The 15,375-nt window shown below is 38.4% G+C and overlaps 1 long non-coding RNA gene across 1 annotated transcript in view; it reads right to left on the reverse strand.

The window, feature by feature from the left end:
- Positions 1-949: 949 nt before the first annotated feature.
- Positions 950-15,375, reverse strand: part of LOC144338770 (uncharacterized) — a 293,409-nt gene continuing 278,983 nt past the window's right edge. The window contains exon 4 of the long non-coding RNA XR_013413142.1: positions 950-3,485. This is a non-coding gene — a long non-coding RNA (uncharacterized LOC144338770). The remainder of the gene's footprint in view (positions 3,486-15,375) is intronic.

A 15,375-nucleotide genomic window follows, 5' to 3' on the forward strand; every position in this document is an offset into this window, starting at 1 on the left:
AATAATAAAGGCCATCCTCGATTATATGAAGCACTGCCATAGTTATCTGTTAACTGAGAGGGGAGGGGAAAATAACTAAACAAGATCAAGTTGAAATCTTATCAAATAAACTGTAGTAATTATTTAAATTAAATTATAAAAATACATCTGATTTTTTTGTTTTCTCCCCTCCAAGTACTAACCAGACCCGACCCTGCTTAGCTTCTGAGATCAGACAAGATTGGGTGTGTTCAGGTTTGTATGGCTGTACACTAATATTTTATGTTTTCTAATACCAACTTCACTGAAACAGGAAGTGTCAAATGCTATGCATTTATGAAAAGAAGTTATAATCATTTTAAAAGGAAAAAAATCCAATGACCATCCATAATAATATTAACAAAGTTATAAAAATTAGGAAATAGACAATAAATTATATAAGGAATTAGAAAGTACTTCACATAACATGAAAATTAACAGATTTTTTAAAAATCAGCAAATGTTTAATTTTTAAAGGCACTCAAAATCTCGAAGGAAATAAATTAAAATAATTAGCCTTTGTACCTGCTCTTAGTCGATCATTTTGCTGCTGACAAAAGTATGAAAAGATTTTCTATGAAACTTCCTAGAAAGCATAACTTCAGCTTTTCATTTTAACATTGGAAGGTATTACACAGACATTTTCAACATTATCATAGTTATATGTTTTCTATAGCAATTTCTCTGTTAACTGTATCCCAGAGACACTATCAGGCCTACTTTTAAAAATAGTAGTGTTTAAGTAAAGCAGAGAGATGAACGTGAAGGCAGCTTTCCAAGATACCTTCCTGAACTTTCATACCAATGAATAGAGTCTGTATCACACATATTTAAAATCAATTTCATTTTCCTATCACTGCAGTTTGTTGTTTTGCAGGTAATATGAAAAGTCTCTTCTAGTTACAGAATCTGAGATCATCTCCAAAGACAGCCTCATATTTTCATAACCTGGAGACTATCTTAAAAGTTGGATTGTGTGCAGCATTGCCATTTCGCCTAGATTTCTTTTCCACACTATATCCAATTTTCTCATTTCTGTTAGTCCCTTAAGAAAATGTATATCCCTTAAGATACCAACTTCCTCTGAACATTTCTGCTTGAGTTGAACATGGTATAAGTACTGGTGTCTTTCCACTGATTGCAAAAATGTAATTGTTCCAAACATACACTCATTTTCTCCATCTTGGTTGACAGTATTTAATTCTCTTCCAGTGTGAATTTCAGATGACACAAAGGAAACACTTTGTATAAACACAGTTGAAGATGAAGTATTCTGAATCTAGACTTTGAGAAATAAGTCATTCTTCGCTGAATTGTAAAACTTGGTTTTCACATCCAATTGTGAGAGGAAAGAAAATAAGCACAGTTTCCTAAAGAAACATTTTTTCTCCACACTGAGCTGAATAGACACTAAGCCCATAAGGACAACTCTTTCAATGCCTGTTACATGTCATGGATGACATCATCAATGCAACAATGGGATACAAGTTCTGCCACTACAGCCATGGAAACCAAAATATGTAAGGGTTAAGTACTTGTTTGAAGATCAGCATTTTCAATATGATTTTTACAACTTAATTGCTATCTTTGGGAATATTCATATAATCATAATTTTTTATCTCTGTAAAAAATATAGTTCTAAGGATTTATGATCATTTCAATCTTTCCTTTAAACATTCACATTTCTGGTGGAGGACCACCTCTGATTAGCTGATTAAATAAATTACCAGGTAAGTCATTCTCTTCATACGTGACTAGAAAATTAGTTAACAAACTATGCCTAGTAGGCAGTATCACCCTAGTAGACAGTATAATTTGAGTGTCATAAAATATCCTGTCTGTGTGGATTATCTTCCATTTTATTGACAATTTTTTCCCATTGTTTTTAAATTTACGCAAGATTTGTCTTAATCAGGCATGGTAAGATGACAGGCACAGAGACAACTACCTTAGCAAGAGGAATTTATTACTTACAATTCCCAGGAAAAGAGGAGATGGTGCTCCTCACAGAGCCACATGAGGAAGCACCAGGGTCTAGTAGGAGGCAGAAGCAGCAAGGGGAAAACACAGGTACAGGACTATATTGTGGCTGCCATGGGAAAGAAAAGGCAGTTCAAGGGAAGTGACTTAAGATTTACTAGTTTAAACAATGTCAGTAGGCTCAGAGCTGTAGATACTACCCCTGGTTGCCTAGTGCTTGGTCCTGGGATAATACTAAGACAGGCGGATAGTGACTCAATAAATTAGGTAGTTGGCAGGCATGGGCTCTGGGTTGGTTTGTTTGCATATGACAGGTGTAATCAGATGACGGTTGTTTTCTATCCCTAGGAATTAGCTAGCCCTGGGAAGGGAAGTCTCTCCTCATCCATCAAGGGCCCCAAAAGTCAAAGCATCATAAAATATAGACAATTTTTGAAACCATGATTAATACACCCATGGGCTATGGTCACTGGGGAAATGAGGGGTACAGGTAGGCCCAGAGCAAAAAAAAAAAAAAAAAAAAAAAAAAAAAAAAAAAAAAAAAAAGGACAGTACACAGAGGAAAGGGCCTGGCTTCAGAATAACTCCTATATCAGTCAGGGTCCAGCCTGAGAAGTAGAACCAGTAAAAGATAGATAGATAGTGATATGGTTTGTCCGTGTCCCCACCAAAATCTCATGTTGTATTGTGATCCCAATTGTTGGAGGTAAGGCATGGTGGGGATTGACTGAATCATGGGACTGGTTTCTAATGGTTTAGCACCATCCCCCTAGTGCTGTCTCAAGAGAGAGTTCTCATGAGATCTGGTTGTTTGAAAGTGTGTAGCACTTCCCCCTTCACTCACTGTCTCTCTCCTCTTGGCCATGTGAAGACATGCCTTGTTTCTTCTTCACCTTCTGCTATGACTGTACATTTTCTGAGGCTTCCCTAGCCATGACTTCTGTACATCCTGTGGAGCTAGGAGTCAATTAAACCTCTTTCTCCACAAATTACCCAGTCTTGGGTAGCTCTCTATAGAGTGCAAGAATGGACTAATACAGCTAGATAGATCAATAGATGGATAGATAGATAGATAAATGGGTGGATGGATAAATACTTGTTACAGAGATCTGGCTTACACAGTTGTGGGGGCTACTCAAGCAGTCCACATAATGTCTCTACATCTGATTCAAGTGCTTGAAGTCCACAGCACATGCAGTTAGAAAGGTAATATCATAAAAAAGGCTGGAACCCCAAGAGTAGAAGCTGGAAGCCCACAGATTAGACTGAAGCACATGTCTGCTCTAGATGCCTGTGAGCTTAGTGATGATAGTATTCTGCAGAAGCTAGGGACCTTTGTCCTTGAGCTCTACACACACAATTGACTCAGTTGCTGCTTCATCCCAAGTTGAGTCAGCAGATAAGCAATAGTGTGTTTATGTTACCAAATGGATTCTGCCTCCCTTCCAGCTTCTGAAATCTTGGAAGAATCTCCTTTGCAGCCCATCCTAAACGGAAAAATACAATAAATGAAATTCCAGGAAATGTAGTTTGGCTCAGCAAAGTTGATACATTACAAATCTATCGATAACATCTATCCCTACCAACATGTCCACTTTGTTCATGATACCATTGGAAAATAAGAGGAGTTGCTTGTAATGAAGCCTGACTCATATTCACAGAATGGGTCATTTTATTTACCTGATTATTGAAATCCTCCTCCACTCATGTCACTCTTTGTTGAGCATTCACAGGGGACACTAATATCTTCACATTTTGTAGAGCATTCTATTTACGTATCTCTTCTCCAGTCTCTGAATCCTGGACAGCACCTCTGAACCCATCTGAAGGCTGAGAGACCTCACCGTCTTGAAGAGAATAAAACAGGTGTGACTTGCGTTGCCACCTACTGATTGTAAGCTCCAGGGCCTTGAGTGAACATAGGCAGCAGCCAAGGAGTGGTTACAGAAGGCCTTGAATTAGACCTAATGCTGTGTTTGCTTCAGGTCTCACCCAGTGCAGTCATAGTTGTGACATCAGGTGGCTCAGAGCAGAGACAGAGACTGTTTGAGAGAAAGCAAAAGAAGAACAAAGGTCACTGCCTTATAATCCAGAGAACTTGCCCAGATCTTATCCAAGACCATCAAGGGGGTAATCTCAGAGTTTTCAAGAACCACAGCATCACTGGGTTTGGATGTCCCCAAAAGCAGAAACAGCTTAGATCATAGCACCCAAATTATTTTAAATATCTGGAAATCCTTCCCAGTAAGAAAGGTACAATAAACTCAGTCAGTGAGGACTACAATAAATACCTAACTCTTCAATGCCTGGACACCAAAGAACATCTACTAACAACTCCAACCTGGAAAACATGACCTCACCAAATGAAATAAATAAGGCACCAGGGACCAATCCTGGAGAAACACAGATATGTTATGTTTCAAAGCATTCCAAATAGCTGTGTAGAGGAACCTTAAAGAAATTCAAGATAACACAGAAAAGGAATGCAGAATTCTATCAGATAAACTTAGTAAATAAATTGAAATAATTTAAAAGAATCAAGCAGAAATTTTGGAACTGAAAAAAATGTAATTGACATACTGAAGACTGCATCAGAGTCCTTTACTAACAGAATTCATCAAGCCAAATAAAGAATCAGTGAGACTGAGGACAGGCTACTTGAGAATGCACAGAGGAACAAAAGAAAAAAGAATAAAAATCCATGAAGCATGCTACAGGATCTAGAAAATAGCTGCAAAAGGGTGATTCTAAGAGTTGTTAGAAGAGTTGCTAGTCTTAAAGAGGAGATAAAGAAAGAGATGGGAGTAGAAAGTTTATTCAAAAATGTAATAACAGAGAACATCCTAAACCTGAAGAAAGATATTGATATTCAAATATAAGAGGATTATAGAACACCAAGCAGATTTAACCCAAAGAAGACTGCCTCAAAGCACTTAATAATCTAACTCCCAAAGCTCGAATATAAAGACAGGATCCTGAAATCAGAAAAAGAGGCATATAACATAAAATGGAACTCCAATACGTCCGACCTAAGACTTTTCAGTGGAAACCTTTCAGGACAGGAGAGAGTGGCATGACATTTTTAAAGCGCTAAAGGGAAAAACATTTACCCTAGAATAGTATATCTAGCAAAAATATCCTTCAAACATGAAAGAGAAACAAAGACCTTCCCAGACAAACAAAGGCTAAGGGATCTTATCAGCACCATACCTGGCCTACAGAAATGCCACAGGGAATACTTCAATCAGAAAGAAAAAGAGTGAGCAATAAATTATCACCTGAGGGTACACAACATGCTGGTAATAGAAAGTACACATAAATTAAAAAAAAAAAAAATGAAACACTGCAACTGTGTTATGTAAACTACTCCTATCCTAAGTAGAAAGATTAAATAATGAACCAATCACAAAGAATAACTATAACAACTTTTTAAGACATTATCAGCACATTAATATACAAATAGGAACAAAAAAATGTCAAAAAGCAGGAAGACAAAGTTGAGGTGTAGTATTTTTATTAGTTTTCTGTTTGTTTATGTGAATAATTTTAAGTTGTTATCACGTTAAAATAATGGGTTATAAGGTAACATTTGCAAGCCTCATGGTAACCTCAAATCAAAAAACAAACAATGGAGACACAAAAAAAATAAAAAGCGTAAAACTATATTATGTTACTAGAGAAAATCAGCTTCACTAAAGAAAGATAGGAAGGAAAAAAAGGAAGAAGAAATGACCACGAAACCACTAGAAAACAAATAACAAAATGACAAGAGTAAATCCTTACTTATCAATAATAACATGGAATGCAAATTGACCAAACTCTTCAATCAAAAGAAATAGAGTGGTTAATAGAATTTTAAAAAAGACAATGCGATCACTTGGACTCGGGAAGGGGAACATCACACACCGGGGCCTATCATGGGGAGGGGGGAGGGGGGAGGGATTGCATTGGGAGTTATACCTGATGTAAATGATGAGTTGATGGGTGCTGACGAGTTGATGGGTGCAGCACAGCAACATGGCACAAGTATACATATGTAACAAACCTGCACGTTATGCACATGTACCCTAGAACTTAAAGTATAATAATAATAAAAAATAAAATAAAAAAGACCCATTGATCAGTTTTCTCCAAGAAACATACTTTACATATAAAGATGCACATAAATTAATCTTAAAGGGCTAGAAAAGCTAGAGCAAACCAAACCCAAAATTAATAGAAAAAAAATAAAAATCAGAGCAGAAATAAATGAAATTGAAATTGAAAAACTGCAAAAGACCAATGAAATAAAAAGTTGGTGTTTTGAAAATTTAAACAAAATTGACAAACTTTTAGCCAGGCTAACTAAGAAAAAAGGAGAAAAGACACAAATAAATAAAATCAGAAATGGAAAAGGACATATTACACTGATACTGCAGAAATTCAAAGGATTATTAGTGGCTACAATGGGCAACTATATGTCAGTAAATTAGAAAATCTAGTAGAAATTGACAAATTACTAGACATTTACAACCTACCGAGACTGAACCAGGAAGAAATCCAAAACCTGAACAGACCAGTACCAAGTAATAAGATTAAGAATGTAATAAAATTTTCCCATTCAAAAAAAAATAAAAACAAAAAAAGAAAAACAAACACCAAAACTCAAGACAGCTTCACTGCTGAATTCTGCCAAACATTTAAAGAACTAATACCAGTAGTACTCAACCTATTCCAAAAAATTGAGAAGGGAACACTTCCAAATGTATTCAATGAGGTCAGTATTACCCTGATATGAGAACCAGACAAAAGCATATAAAAAAGAAAACAACATTTTCTTAATCCACTCTGTCACTGATGGACATTTGGGTTGATTCCAAGTCTTTGTTATTGTGAATAGTGCTGCAATAAACATACGTGTGCATGTGTCTTTATAGCAGCATGATTTATAATCCTTTGGGTATATATCCAGTAATGGGATGGCTGGGTCAAATGGTATTTCTAGTCCTAGATCCTTGAGGAATTGCTACACTGTTTTCCACAATGGTTGAACTAGTTTACAGTCTCACCAACAATGTAAAAGTGTTCCTATTTCTCCACATCCTCTCCAGCACCTGTTGTTTCCCGATTTTTTTAATAGATTAAGAAAATGTGGGGGGGCGGAGCAAGATGGCCGAATAGGAGCAGCTCCAGTCTCCAACTCCCAGCGCCAGCGACACAGAAGACTGGTGATTTCTGCATTTTCAACTGAGGTACTGGGTTCATCTCACTGGGGAGTGCCGGACGATCGGAGCCGGTCAGCTGCTGCAGCCCGACCAGCGAGAGCTGAAGCAGGGCGAGGCATTGCCTCACCTGGGAAGCGCAAGGGGGAAGGGAGTCCCTTTTCCTAGCCAGGGGAACTGAGACACAGAACACCTGGAAAATCCGGTAACTCCCACCCCAATACTGCGCTTTAGGAAACAGGCACACCAGGAGATCATATCCCACACCTGGCCGGGAGGGTCCCACACCCACGGAGCCTCCCTCGTTGCTAGCGCAGCAGTCTGTGATCTACCGGCAAGGCAGCAGCGAGGCTGGGGGAGGGGCGCCCGCCATTGCTGAGGCTTAAGTAGGTAAACAAAGCTGCTGGGAAGCTCCAACTGGGTGGAGCTCACAGCAGCTCAAGGAAACCTGCCTGTCTCTGTAGACTCCACCTCTGGGGACAGGGCACAGTAAACTAAGACACACAGACACCTCTGCACAGACGCAAACGACTCTGTCTGACAGCTTTGAAGAGAGCAGTGGATCTCCCAACACGGAGGTTGAGATCTGAGAAGGGACAGACTCCCTGCTCAAGCGGGTCCCTGACCCCTGAGTAGCCTAACTGGGAGACATCCCCCACTAGGGGCAGTCTGACACCCCACACCTCACAGGGAGGAGTACACCCCTGAGAGGAAGCTTCCAAAGCAAGAATCAGACAGGTACACTCGCTGTTCAGAAATATTCTATCTTCTGCAGCCTCTGCTTCTGATACCCAGGCAAACAGGGTCTGGAGTGGACCTCAAGCAATCTCCAACAGACCTACAGCTGAGGGTCCTGACTGTTAGAAGGAAAACTATCAAACAGGAAGGACACCTACACCAAAACCCCATCAGTACATCACCATCATCAAAGACCAGAGGCAGATAAAACCACAAAGATGGGGAAAAAGCAGGGCAGAAAAGCTGGAAATTCAAAAAATAAGAGCGCATCTCCCCCGGCAAAGGAGCGCAGCTCATCGCCAGCAACGGATCAAAGCTGGACGGAGAATGACTTTGACGAGATGAGAGAAGAAGGCTTCAGTCCATCAAATTTCTCAGAGCTAAAGGAGGAGTTACGTACCCAGCGCAAAGAAACTAAAAATCTTGAAAAAAAAGTGGAAGAATTGATGGCTAGAGTAATTAATGCAGAGAAGGTCCTAAACGAAATGAAAGAGATGAAAACCATGACACGAGAAATACGTGACAAATGCACAAGCTTCAGTAACCGACTCGATCAACTGGAAGAAAGAGTATCAGCGATTGAGGATCAAATGAATGAAATGAAGCGAGAAGAGAAACCAAAAGAAAAAAGAAGAAAAAGAAACGAACAAAGCCTGCAAGAAGTATGGGATTATGTAAAAAGACCAAATCTACGTCTGATTGGGGTGCCTGAAAGTGAGGGGGAAAATGGAACCAAGTTGGAAAACACTCTTCAGGATATCATCCAGGAGAACTTCCCCAACCTACTAGGGCAGACCAACATTCAAATCCAGGAAATACAGAGAACGCCACAAAGATACTCCTCGAGAAGAGCAACTCCAAGACACATAATTGCCAGATTCACCAAAGTTGAAATGAAGGAAAAAATCTTAAGGGCAGCCAGAGAGAAAGGTCGGGTTACCCACAAAGGGAAGCCCATCAGACTAACAGCAGATCTCTCAGCAGAAACTCTACAAGCCAGAAGAGAGTGGGGGCCAATATTCAACATTCTTAAAGAAAAGAATTTTAAACCCAGAATTTCATATCCAGCCAAACTAAGTTTCATAAGTGAAGGAGAAATAAAATCCTTTACAGATAAGCAAATGCTTAGAGATTTTGTCACCACTAGGCCTGCCTTACAAGAGATCCTGAAGGAAGCACTAAACATGGAAAGGAACAACCGGTACCAGCCATTGCAAAAACATGCCAAAATATAAAGACCATTGAGGCTAGGAAGAAACTGCATCAACTAATGAGCAAAATAACCAGTTAATATCATAATGGCAGGATCAAGTTCACACATAACAATCTTAACCTTAAATGTAAATGGACTAAATGCTCCAATTAAAAGACACAGACTGGCAAACTGGATAAAGAGTCAAGACCCATCAGTCTGCTGTATTCAGGAGACCCATCTCACATGCAGAGACATACATAGGCTCAAAATAAAGGGATGGAGGAAGATTTACCAAGCAAATGGAGAACAAAAAAAAGCAGGGGTTGCAATACTAGTCTCTGATAAAACAGACTTTAAACCATCAAAGATCAAAAGAGACAAAGAAGGCCATTACATAATGGTAAAGGGATCAATTCAACAGGAAGAGCTAACTATCCTAAATATATATGCACCCAATACAGGAGCACCCAGATTCATAAAGCAAGTCCTTAGAGACTTACAAAGAGACTTAGACTCCCATACAATAATAATGGGAGACTTCAACACTCCACTGTCAACATTAGACAGATCAACGAGACAGAAAGTTAACAAGGATATCCAGGAATTGAACTCATCTCTGCAGCAAGCAGACCTAATAGACATCTATAGAACTCTCCACCCCAAATCAACAGAATATACATTCTTCTCAGCACCACATCATACTTACTCCAAAATTGACCACGTAATTGGAAGTAAAGCACTCCTCAGCAAATGTACAAGAACAGAAATTATAACAAACTGTCTCTCAGACCACAGTGCAATCAAACTAGAACTCAGGACTAAGAAACTCAATCAAAACCGCTCAACTACATGGAAACTGAACAACCTGCTCCTGAATGACTACTGGGTACATAACGAAATGAAGGCAGAAATAAAGATGTTCTTTGAAACCAATGAGAACAAAGATACAACATACCAGAATCTCTGGGACACATTTAAAGCAGTGTGTAGAGGGAAATTTATAGCACTAAATGCCCACAAGAGAAAGCAGGAAAGATCTAAAATTGACACTCTAACATCGCAATTAAAAGAACTAGAGAAGCAAGAGCAAACACATTCGAAAGCTAGCAGAAGGCAAGAAATAACTAAGATCAGAGCAGAACTGAAGGAGATAGAAACACAAAAAACCCTCCAAAAAATCAAGGAATCCAGGAGTTGGTTTTTTGAAAAGATCAACAAAATTGACAGACCACTAGCCAGACTAATAAAGAAGAAAAGAGAGAAGAATCAAATCGACGCAATTAAAAATGATCAAGGGGATATCACCACCGACCCCACAGAAATACAAACTACCATCAGAGAATACTATAAACACCTCTACGCAAATAAACTGGAAAATCTAGAAGAAATGGATAATTTCCTGGACACTTACACTCTTCCAAGACTAAACCAGGAAGAAGTTGAATCCCTGAATAGACCAATAGCAGGCTCTGAAATTGAGGCAACAATTAATAGCCTACCAACCAAAAAAAGTCCAGGACCAGATGGATTCACAGCTGAATTCTACCAGAGGTACAAAGAGGAGTTGGTACCATTCCTTCTGAAACTATTCCAATCAATAGAAAAAGAGGGAATCCTCCCTAACTCATTTTATGAGGCCAACATCATCCTGATACCAAAGCCTGGCAGAGACACAACAAAAAAAGAGAATTTTAGACCAATATCCCTGATGAACATCGATGCAAAAATCCTCAATAAAATACTGGCAAACCGGATTCAGCAACACATCAAAAAGCTTATCCACCATGATCAAGTGGGCTTCATCCCTGAGATGCAAGGCTGGTTCAACATTCGCAAATCAATAAACATAATCCAGCATATAAACAGAACCAAAGACAAGAACCACATGATTATCTCAATTGATGCAGAAAAGGCTTTTGACAAAATTCAACAGCCCTTCATGCTAAAAACGCTCAATAAATTCGGTATTGATGGAACGTACCTCAAAATAATAAGAGCTATTTATGACAAACCCACAGCCAATATCATACTGAACGGGCAAAAACTGGAAAAATTCCCTTTGAAAACTGGCACAAGACAGGGATGCCCTCTCTCACCACTCCTATTCAACATAGTGTTGGAAGTTCTGGCTAGGGCAATCAGGCAAGAGAAAGAAATCAAGGGTATTCAGTTAGGAAAAGAAGAAGTCAAATTGTCCCTGTTTGCAGATGACATGATTGTATATTTAGAAAACCCCATTGTCTCAGCCCAAAATCTCCTTAAGCTGATAAGCAACTTCAGCAAAGTCTCAGGATACAAAATTAATGTGCAAAAATCACAAGCATTCTTATACACCAGTAACAGACAAACAGAGAACCAAATCAGGAATGAACTTCCATTCACAATTGCTTCAAAGAGAATAAAATACCTAGGAATCCAACTTACAAGGGATGTAAAGGACCTCTTCAAGGAGAACTACAAACCACTGCTCAGTGAAATCAAAGAGGACACAAACAAATGGAAGAACATACCATGCTCATGGATAGGAAGAATCAATATTGTGAAAATGGCCATACTGCCCAAGGTAATTTACAGATTCAATGCCATCCCCATCAAGCTACCAATGAGTTTCTTCACAGAATTGGAAAAAACTGCTTTAAAGTTCATATGGAACCAAAAAAGAGCCCGCATCTCCAAGACAATCCTAAGCCAAAAGAACAAAGCTGGAGGCATCACGCTACCTGACTTCAAACTATACTACAAGGCTACAGTAACCAAAACAGCATGGTACTGGTACCAAAACAGAGACATAGACCAATGGAACAGAACAGAGTCCTCAGAAATAATACCACACATCTACAGCCATCTGATCTTTGACAAACCTGAGAGAAACAAGAAATGGGGAAAGGATTCCCTATTTAATAAATGGTGCTGGGAAAATTGGCTAGCCATAAGTAGAAAGCTGAAACTGGATCCTTTCCTTACTCCTTATACGAAAATTAATTCAAGATGGATTAGAGACTTAAATGTTAGACCTAATACCATAAAAATCCTAGAGGAAAACCTAGGTAGTACCATTCAGGACATAGGCATGGGCAAAGATTTCATGTCTAAAACACCAAAAGCAACAGCAGCAAAAGCCAAAATTGACAAATGGGATCTCATTAAACTAAAGAGCTTCTGCACAGCAAAAGACACTACCATCAGAGTGAACAGGCAACCTACAGAATGGGAGAAAATTTTTGCAATCTACTCATCTGACAAAGGGCTAATATCCAGAACCTACAAAGAACTCAAACAAATTTACAAGAAAAAAACAAACAACCCCATCAAAAAGTGGGCAAAGGACATGAACAGACATTTCTCAAAAGAAGACATTCATACAGCCAACAGACACATGAAAAAATGCTCATCATCACTGGCCATCAGAGAAATGCAAATCAAAACCACCATGAGATACCATCTCACACCAGTTAGAATGGCAATCATTAAAAAGTCAGGAAACAACAGGTGCTGGAGAGGATGTGGAGAAATAGGAACACTTTTACACTGTTGGTGGGATTGTAAACTAGTTCAACCATTATGGAAAACAGTATGGCGATTCCTCAAGGATCTAGAACTAGATGTACCATATGACCCAGCCATCCCATTACTGGGTATATACCCAAAGGATTACAAATTATGCTGCTATAAAGACACATGCACACGTATGTTTATTGCAGCACTATTCACAATAGCAAAGACTTGGAATCAACCCAAATGTCCATCAGTGACAGATTGGATTAAGAAAATGTGGCACATATACACCATGGAATACTATGCAGCCATAAAAAAGGATGAGTTTGAGTCCTTTGTAGGGACTTGGATGCAGCTGGAATCCATCATTCTTAGCAAACTATCACAAGAACAGAAAACCAAACACCGCATGTTCTCACTCATAGGTGGGAACTGAACAATGAGATCACTCGGACTCAGGAAGGGGAACATCACACACCGGGGCCTATCATGGGGAGGGGGGAGGGGGGAGGGATTGCATTGGGAGTTATACCTGATGTAAATGATGAGTTGATGGGTGCAGCACAGCAACATGGCACAAGTATACATATGTAACAAACCTGCACGTTATGCACATGTACCCTACAACTTAAAGTATAATAATAATAAATAAATTAAAAAAAAAAAAATAAAAAAAAAAAAAATAAAATCATAGAATGTCAGACCTCTGGAATTAATCTAGTCTAATCCCTTCTTATTCAGATCAGGAAACTGACATCCAGATAGGAGAGTAACTCTCCCATGATTATCTGAACAGGCAATGAAATAGACTAGACTAGGGCTTTGGTCTCCTAGACCTTAGACCAGTGCTTTTACAGGCTTGAGAATTCAGAGTACAAACATCTACTGTGATTGCTGAACGAATTTTTTACTTTGTTCCAATACAAAAATTTGGCCCAGGGAATAAATCTGGAATCAAACATTAAAAAAAAAAAAAAAAAAAAGAAAATGTGGCATATATACACCATGGAATACTATGCAGCCATAAAAAAGGATGAGTTTGTGTCCTTTGTAGGGACATGGATGCAGCTGGAAACCATCATTCTCAGCAAACTATCGCAAGAACAGAAAACCAAACAGCTCATGTTGTCACTCGTAAGTGGGAATTGAACAATGAGATCACTTGGACACAGGAAGGGGAACATCACACACTGGGGCCTATTGTGGGGAGGGGGGAAGGGGGAGGAATAGCATTGGGAGATATACCTAATGTAAATGATGAGTTAATTGGTGCAGCACACCAACATGGCACATGTATACATATGTAACAAACCTGCATGTTGTGCACAATGTACCTTAGAACTGAAAGTATAATAATAATAATAAAGAAAACAACAGGAATCAGTATTCATCATCTCTGGTGAATATTGATGCAAAATCTTCAACAAAATACAAGCAAACCAAATTCCACAATACATTTGAAAGACCATTCATCATGACAAAGTGAAATTTATTCCTTGAATATAAGGCTGGTTCAACATATGCAAATCAAACAATGTGCTACATCACATCAGCAGGATGAATGATAAAAGCCATATGATTATTTCAATTAATGCTCAAAGCCACTTCACAAAATTTGACATCTATTCATAATAAAAACTCTCAATAAACTGGGGATAGGAGAAACATACCTCAACATAATAAGACACAAACTGAAATCCTTTTTTCTAAGACCTGGAACATCACATGGATGCCTACTGTCACCAATGTTATTCAAGATTGTACTGGAAGTCATAACTAGAGAAATCAGACAATAGGAAGATATAAAGGGCCTCCACATTGGAAAGGAAGAAGTCAAATTATCATTGTTTGCAGATGATATAATCTTAAATTTGAAAAAAACCTGAAGACTCTACAAGAAAACTATTAGAACAGATCAACAAATTCATTAAAGTTCCAGAATACAAAATCAACATACAAAAATCAGTATATGCCAATACTGAACAACGTGCAAAAGAAAGTGTGAAAAGTAATTCCAATTATAATAGTTGCACATACAATTATATACTTAGGAGTTAATTTAACCAAAAAATGTTCATGGATTGGAAGTATCAATATTGGTAAAATGTCCACCTTACCCAAATCAAAATGCAGATTCAATGCAATCCCTATCAAAATACAAATAACATTTTTCATGGAAACATACATACACACACACACACACACACACACAGTACTTTTGAAACTTATTTCAAACACAAAAAGCCCAGACTACGAAAGCTATCCTAAGCAAAAATAACAAAACTAGAGGAATCACATTATCTGACTTCAATTTTACTACAGAGCTATAGTAAACCAAATGCCATCAAACAGACACATAGACAAATGAAACAGAAGGCAGAATCCAGAAAAAAGGCACATCCATATAGTAATCTCATTTTTATAAAGGGGTCAAGAACATATATTAGAGAAGAGACAGTCTTTTCAATAAATGGTGCTGGAAAAACTGGATATCCATATCCAAAAGAACAAAACGAGACCCCTTTCTTTCACCTTATACAAAAACAAAATAAAAATGGATTAAATATTTAAATCTAAGACCTCAAACTATAAAACTACTACAAAGATGCATTGGGGAAAATTTCCAGGAAATTTATCTGGGCAAGGATTTCTTGAACAGTGCCCCCAAAGCACAGGCAACCAAAGCAAAGATAGACAAATGTAATCACATCAAGATAAAAAGCTCCTGCAGAGCAAAGAATACAATCA

Source organism: Macaca mulatta, chromosome X (assembly GCF_049350105.2).
Source record: "Macaca mulatta isolate MMU2019108-1 chromosome X, T2T-MMU8v2.0, whole genome shotgun sequence".
Taxonomy (NCBI): domain Eukaryota; kingdom Metazoa; phylum Chordata; class Mammalia; order Primates; family Cercopithecidae; genus Macaca; species Macaca mulatta.